This window comes from Euprymna scolopes, chromosome 12 (genome assembly GCF_053919585.1).
Source record: "Euprymna scolopes isolate OS-2025 chromosome 12, ASM5391958v1, whole genome shotgun sequence".
Taxonomy (NCBI): Eukaryota; Metazoa; Mollusca; class Cephalopoda; order Sepiida; family Sepiolidae; genus Euprymna; species Euprymna scolopes.
This window is the reverse complement of record NC_136493.1, coordinates 153,480,375-153,488,849: the sequence shown is the minus strand read 5'-3', so window position 1 is coordinate 153,488,849 and position 8,475 is coordinate 153,480,375. Positions and strand designations below refer to the sequence as shown.

The following is an 8,475-nucleotide window of genomic DNA, read 5'->3' as shown; positions in this document are numbered from 1 at the left end:
AACCGATGCTAGTGAATTTGTTCTTCACTGCATGCTCCAATATTATTGCCCTGTGCCATACTAACTGAAGATTAGTAAACATATTTATGATTGCAGACACGTCTGTATAAATCAGTGATAACGACTTGGAATTATACAGGTTTTGTTTTGTTATTGTTTTTTGTTATTTTATAGAAATTTAAAAAAAAATATTTTTGGTCTCATGTTTTCTTTTTTCTTTTTTTTTTTTTTTAAATTTATCGCATGTTTTCCTGCGCGTGTGTACCTTATTTATTCAAGAATTTATTTTTTTTAAAATAAGCAAAAAAAACAACAAAAAAACAAAAAAAAAACAATTATCAAAGTTTTTATTTGAAAAAAATTAAATAAAAAAATCAGCTGCACTTTCTTCTTCTTGTTTTTTTTATCCAGAGTTTTTTTTTTTTTTTTGTTTTTTTTTTCAAACATTCTTGCGTAGTGTACAATACGTGGTATGGTAAAATAGAAATGTTATATATTGGGGCCCTATACTGTTGTCCCACCGACCATCTTACACTCTTTAACCCTTATCCTCAAATAGCCTTCAAGTCTTGATAAGTGGTGACCTCCTCAGAAAAAAAAAGTAAAGAAAAGATAAATAACTGCCATATTATAGAACTAAATAATTAAAATCCGTTTTGATGTTAATATAGTTGGGATATTGTCATATGCTGTGACCCTATGCCAGTAAGTAGAAATTAGTATGAATTTTGGCAAGGGTTACATTAAGTACATGTCAGAATAACCTGGCGGTAAATGGAAATAGATCTAGTTGTAGGTGGCATAAGTGAAGTGGTGGGTCAAAAGTTAACTCAGACAAAACATGCTAGAAAGAAGAGGAACGATATGATGCTAGAAAGATTGTCACATTTTCAAAGAGAAAGTAGAAGGAATCTAAGCAAATATCACCGTGATGTCTGCCTGTCTGTGTCTCTCAATTTCCAAATAGAAGAACAAGTAAGAAGGAATTGGTCTCTTCCCTCCGTCCCATGAGCAAACTTTCTAACAACACTTTTGAAACCTCAGCAAGTCTCCATTGTTTCCATGCACAAGTAGTTTTGTTCATCTAGCTAAACAGAGGAGGTCAGAGGTCAACAAACATGAGGGAATCACAGCCAGTCATCTATAATATAAATCTCACCTGTCTGTTTAAATGTATGTATGTATGTTTGCCTAAAACTTTCAACAAAGGCAACGGATTTTGACAAGATTGGTATCATTTTGAAGCTTGACCCTTCGGATGACTAATATTAAAAAATTGGCCAAAACATTAATTCTTTCAACCTCAATTGGGCAGGTTTCTACAAGGAAGGTCGGTTTTTTTGCTGACATTTTTTGTAAGTCATTCAACCCTTGTGCCTACGATGTCGCATAAAAGGCCTTATTTTGACTACTCATGACGTCACAACCGTGGTAGGCACATCGGTAAGACAGTTTGTTCTTTTTCATCCCTTTTTCCTCTGGTGCGTTACAGGTTCGAGCCCCTGCTTACTACTATGTTATTATTTTTTTTTTTTGTACTCAACACACCTCGGCAACACTGGGCATCCAGGCTAGTCTATAATATATATCTCACCTGTCTGTTTGTCTGTCTACCTAAAACTTTAGACAGTGGCAACGGATTTTCACGGGATTGGTATCGTTTTAAAGCTTGATCCTTCAGACGACAAATATCGAAAAATTGGCTAAAAACATTAATTCCTTCATATTCATCTGAGCACTTTTCTACAAGGAGGGGGTCGCTTTTTTCGCCAATATTTTCGAAGTCATCTCCTCTTTTCGATTGACTAGCTTTAATTTAAACCTTCATCACTTCCAGTTTGGTGATGGACGCAACAGCAAAAACGTCGCATTTTTTTCATATTATTTTCCTCCTTCGTGGTACAGGTTCGAGCCTGTCTGCCCACTAACACTTTTTAAAAAATTTTTATTTTTGCTCAACACACCTCCAAATACCCGGGCATAATGAAAGGAGAAGACTATGAACAAAGATCAGCACGTGTAAACCCACCTGCATGTTCGTATACTTTTTTTTTTTGTAATCATGAAGGAAATGAAAGAGCAGCACATGTAACACGCTGTGTGAAGCGTTTGTAAAATAATTTGTTTTCACAAGCAAAAATGCACATGTGTGAACTAATAAAACGTTAAAATGTTGCAGAAAAAAAAAATCTACATTTCAAGTTGACTACAAACAAGCAGATGCACCCAATGTTGGCCGATCGTAAAATATGCTTAAATATATTTTCATTCAGATTTCATATTTATTATTACAATTCTGAGAGATTTTTTTTTTTTTTTTTTTTTTTTTTAAATTCAATTTTCACCCCAAACAAGGCACAGTGCCACTTTGAAGCAGGGGGCTACTATTAGGGACTTTGTACCTTTTCTCCACGTTAAAAAACGACCCTGGTGTCTAACTCTGTCCCGTGGGGAGGCATAGTAAATAGGTACTATTAGGGACTTAATTAGCGGGGTCATTATGAAGGGAGAAGAGTAGAAAGATGTTTGTTAACATTACACTTGAACTTCTGCATATCATTGCAGTTGAGAAAGCAGAATCCCGATATATATATATATAACTGATTTCAAAAGTTCAAAAAAAGATAACTTGGCTGGCATCAGTTAAAATCGAAATCAAAACATTTAGTTCTCCGGACACATTCCTTACCGTTTGAGCTAATTCAACAAAGAGATAAGAAAGATTTAAAATTTAATCACTTCAAACTATGTATAAAATTGTGAATGTTAAGTTTTTTATTTATTTATTTATTTTTTTTTTTTTACATGGAGGTCACCACTTATCCCTGAGTGGCCTTCGGGCCTTGATAAGGGTTATTGCATGTACAGTAATCAATGAGATAGTATTGTAGTAATCAGTAGTATTGGGGGTTTTGATAGAGTGTCTTACTTAAGGGGGTGTTTGTCAGTTTGTTTATGTTGGACTTGAAGACGTCCAAGTTGTAGTCAGGTGGGAAACAGGCAAGCGGCAGAGAGTTCCACTGGCGTGCAGTTCTAAGAAAGAAGCTTTGCTCATGGAATCTACGTTTGGATTTAGGCACAGATAAAGAGTGGGGAAAATTGTTGACAGTAGTTTCAGCCAGACGGGTGTTTCTCGTGAAAGATTGGTGAGGGGGAGGGCGAGGGATTGGAGCTCAGACGAGCACCTGCCATGGAAATAGTGATAAAACAAAGACAGGCTCGCAACATCTCTTCTGTGGGAGAGAGGCTGCAGGGAAGAGAAAAGGGCATCCCCCACTAAACCACAAAGTTTATTTTGTACTCTGTCAAGGCAGGATAGGCTGTTTTTAGCAGCTCCTGCCCAGATGTGGCAGCAGTACTCCATCCTTGGATGTACTTAGCTTTTCTACAGATAGAAAATTGCATCAGTAGTGAGATATCTTCTGGAGCGGTAGAAGGATTCCACCATTTTCCCAGCGTCCCTGGCAACAGATTTGATGTATGTGTTCCATTTCAGATCAGGAGTAAAGGTCAAAGCCAGAAGCTTGTCAAAACATGGAGCCTCTCCTAGATGAGAGCCATCCATTTCAATTGATGCCAGATGGGGATCAGAGCGTTGATGATGTAAAGATAGAAGCTTGGTTTTGGAGGCATTAAATTGCAGTTGAAATAAACATTTTGCATTTCAAATTATTGACATTTCTATACACCCTAGTTATCCATCCAAAGATTTTACTCATTATAAACCATCCTTGGTGTATGATTACTATTTCCTATTAATTTCAATGTTATGTGACCTGTAGTTTAAGAGTTTATCGGTTAAATATTTTCACACAAACACACACATGCATCTACTATTTATATAGGGTGTCTCAAAAAGATGTGTGCATTACTTTTGGGAGATTCTGCAGAAAGATATAGAAGTTGCAACCACTTCAACACAAAAAAAAAAAAATTATATTACCTATATATATATATATATATATATATATATATATATATATATATATATATATATATATATATATATATATATATATATATATATATATATATATATTATCATTATTATCATCCGTATTCGCTTCGGCCGTTATGCTGTGCACCCCTAAAAAATAGAAAATGGAATGTTCCAAATAAATCTTGTCACCCCTTGAAAGGAAAGTGGAGTTCCAAATAAATATACAAAAAATTGGTGTCGCTTTTAAGGCAAAGCTAATAAAAATGATTTGTTCTCCTTGGCCTTTGGGCTAAGATCAAAGTGTAGTATCTGTTCTTCGGATGCTACATTTCGATTTTTTGTTCTTTCTCTCAGCGGAGGATTTTTTTTTGTTGTTCCTTTTCTTCCAGTTAAAAAAAAACAACCATGGTGTCTAAAAATAAAGTTTTGATATTACAAAAGTAACTGGGGATATTAATTACAAAATGACCTGGAAATGCTCCCTCTGGTTATTTTTTTTTTGTTAGTTTACTTGCCTCCCCAACCACTATCACCGCTATTAACACCACCACACTCTCCAATGCTGATGCTGCCGCCGCCATCATCCTAAATCACCACTGCAATTAATTGTTAATGTTCTGTGAGGGTCAACTAGGCCAATTTGTGTTGAGCGGTGTCCGTTTTTTCCTGGCTATTCAATGTTATGTAATAATTTTTTAATAAAATTTCTGTATACATTTGGAAAAACTGCAGAGTCTTTTTCCAGAAATAACGTCAGATGGTGGTTGTAGAGGTGGGAAACAAAACAAGATTATGTTGCTTTTAAAAGTGCTCTGGAGGCGTCTAGGATTTCCAAACCTTCTGTTTTAGACAGGGGTAAGAGGAGTAGTATCTGTTTTATGCTTAGAATGTAATCTCCCATGCATTATCTCCTTCGTTTTTGTGGGGGGGTTTTGTTTTCACAATGCCAGGCTTCCAAATCACTATTTTCTTTTTCTTTGTTTTGTAATAGTTAACGTGATATCCGTACATATATGAAAAAAAAAAACAACTTTTAGCAGTAACGAAAAAAATCTTACCTCTGACGTAGCTAAAATTATTAAAACCAAAAATCACGTCAAATCATCAAGTAGTATAACTTTTCAATAATAACCAAGGTGCTTCTGCAGTATAACACATTAAAAACAAGCAAACTCTTAGCCGTAACGTACTGAAAAGTTAGCTCAACAGAAAATTTCAGAAAATAATTAGTTTCAATTTTAATAAGAATGAAAATATTTGGCCAGAAATCAACTCAAGAAATAAGGTACTTGTACAGTATAGTAGTCGTATGGAAAACAAAGAAAATCTTAACCATGACGTCCATAAAAGTTTTTAAAACCGAAAATCACGTCAAATCATTTTCTCATATAAGTAGAATACTGGACAAGTACCTTATTTTTCATATTATGAAAATGAGTGGAGAGAACAGAAGAAACTGGTCACGGAAATGGCTGAAGCACTTTACGCCCTTAAAATCACTTATTTCATATATATTTTGAAGAGTGGAATGTATGGTGCAATTTCGGTAATTGCTGAAGTAGTTTACTATTTAAACATCACTTTCTTTCATATATATTTTTTAAGAGAGTGTGTGGAGGGGTGGGGGCTATAAGGAGTCATTCCCGAAAATGGCTTAAGCAATTTGTGATCTAAAAATCATTCTATTTCATCTACCAAATTAATCAATTAAGAATATTTATTATATATATATATATGTATGCAGGTATAGACATATCATCTGTCAACATCCTATACTTTTATTTTTCATTAATCAAATCCCACCAATTACTGGTCCATTCCATTTTCTTACCACCATGAAGAAATTGCAAAAATTGATATGTAACATGTTTCAAACAAATATGTCACTAGGACATATCGCAGTGACATATGGCCGAGTGGTCCTAGACGTTGTATCAAAGTTTACAGTTACCCAAAGGTGTTGAGTTCAATCCTGAACGAAAGCAGTGAAAAGTAACATTCAAAACAGAGAATCAGCAACTATGTCCCAGAGCCTAGCTGGAGTCCGAACACGGTACCCCCGTAATAATAATAAAGGGTTGGGTTCGAGGCTCCTAACAAACGGTTCCCCAGTTTGATGAAGGCCGGAGGGCAAAACGGCCGAAACGTTGTGACTATAACAACCAAGATGAGGAAGTCAGTCTGACAATCTCAATAAATGAAATCTTATTACATGCTTAATTATCAGGAAAAGATTGTGACATAGTTTTTTTTTTGTTTTTTTTACACAGTGATCAGCACTTATCAAGGCCCGGAAGCCACTCAGGGATAAGGGTTATTGCAAGTACATTACGTTAGTGTGGAGATTTGATGAAGTGTTTACTTAAGAGGGCGGTTCATTAGGAATTTGTTTACATTGGACTTGAAGACATCCAAGTTGTAGTCCGGTGGGAAGCAGGCAGGCGGAACAGAGTTCCACAGGCGTGCAGTTCTAAGAAAGAAGCTTTGTTCATGGAATCCGTGTTTTGATTTAGGCACAGATATAGAGTGGGGGAAATTTTTCACAGTGGATTCAGCTAGACGGGTGTTTTTCGTGAAAGATTGGCGAGGGGGGACCAGAGATTAGAGTTCAGACGAGCACCTGCCATGGAAATAACGATAATTTACAAGTAACTTTGATTAAATTATATTTCTAGAAAAAGTGATGCCTTACCATAGTTCTATTTCTTGTAATAATATATCTCAAGCAGTTATTCATATTCGTCTACAAAAATATTTATTTTTTAATTCACAGTCTGATCGGAATTAATATTACATTTATTCTATTGTTTGCTTGTGTGATGATATTTTCAACTACCGTAGAATTTCCATAGGTTATGCTAGTTTAGATTAATAGGACAATTGTTCTCATCTTGATTGTTATCTGCACAACCTTTCGATGTAACCTATGACCTTTGTCAGGTGTTAAAGTCGCAGCTGTTTAGTAGGAAAAAAAGAGGGTTTCGAATTTTTGCATTTAGTTGGAAGTTAGTTTACACGAATTATAAGTTATCAGAGAACCCTAGGAAATATCATCTTTCAATTTATTATGATTAAATTTTTAATTAAATCCATCAACCAATTCTAAGTTCTTAGACACATGATATTTACAAAATTAAGACGTCGCTGGCTTTTTTTCTTTTTCCATTTTTCTTCCTTTGAAGATTGTAACGTTGGGTATGGGGCAGCCAAACCAGCTGCCAACATTGCCCTGCTTTTTATTGAAACTAACCGAGAGCTCTTTTTAGTATCCTTGTTGTTCCCTTAAGTGCAATTGTCTGGATCTCTTTTGCACATGGTTCACCAGGAATATTAGTTAAGTAGGACTTCAGGTTCTTCTTCATAAGCCCTGTGGCACCTATGATAACTGGTATGATTGATATCTCCCTAAGATTCCAGTTTCTTTTCATATCGGACATAAGACCTTGGTACTTGATCTGTTTCTCTCTTTCAGCTCTGTTCAGTCCGCCATCATTAGGAACACTCACTTCAATCAAGGTTGCAACTCTCTCTGACTTATTCCATATAACTATGTCAGGTTTCACAGCAGCATTTTCTGCTTCAGTATGGTAAATAGTGTTATTCATTTTTTTTTTTTAACCGGATGACAAAAAGGGTGAAAAAAAAAAAAAAAAAAAAAAAAAAAAAAAAAAAAAAACCGTGGGAAGGAAGGAAAGAGGGGAAGGGAAGGGAAAATCGAAATCGTTTATATGCGAGAAGAAAAGGCATAGTAAAGGGGGAACAACTCTAAAAAATGGGGTATTTAGGATTATCTCCCTTGTCTAAGAAAAGAAAGGAGTTGAAGTTATTTCTAAAGGAGGAAGGGGTAAAAAATAAAAATAAAAAAATAAATATATAATGAAGTTGTGTTCATGTCCTTAAAACTTAACTGGATCGTAATGTACAAGGTGCCTTCAATAAGTTTCCAGACTTTTTTTTGTACAGGTAAATACTTGTACAAAAAAAGTCTGGAAACTTATTGAAGGCACCTTGTACATTACGATCTTGTTGTTGTAGACTCTTGAAAATTCATCATCTTATTGCTATTCATCTTATTTATCGAATGTTCGCAGTGAGGAAAAAAATTCCACATTAGTTCGATTTTGTGTGTGGCTTGTGTTTAGCTTTTGGGCTATAATTTTAAAGAAAACTGTAATGCTTAATTTATTTTCAGGTTGTGATTCTTGAGGTGCATCAATGACTTTTGTTGTGCGCTGGTTGTTGTCATTTGTACAAAGTTACAATTGTGTTGGCCTAAAATTCTGATTTTTCTGGTTATTGTATGACTGCTTATATTAAAAGAATTTTGTTCACAATATATAGTTCACACTTTTATGTGCAATAAAAAAAATTTTAAATTAAAATAAAAAAAAAAAAAATTTTTTTTTTAAATTTAAAACATTTTTTTTAAATTTTTATTTCAGGGATGACTGCTGCCAGAGTCCATACTCAGGCAGCAGCTATCCCACAGTAACTGATTTTAGTGAAAATCCATTCCACTCGGTGCAGGTGTTTCA

The 8,475-nt window shown here is 34.8% G+C and overlaps 1 pseudogene; it reads left to right on the top strand.

Annotated features, from left to right (window-relative positions):
- The first annotated feature begins 4,209 nt into the window (after positions 1–4,209).
- On the top strand, positions 4,210–4,345 carry LOC145291750 (U2 spliceosomal RNA; annotated as a pseudogene).
- Positions 4,346–8,475: the final 4,130 nt, after the last annotated feature.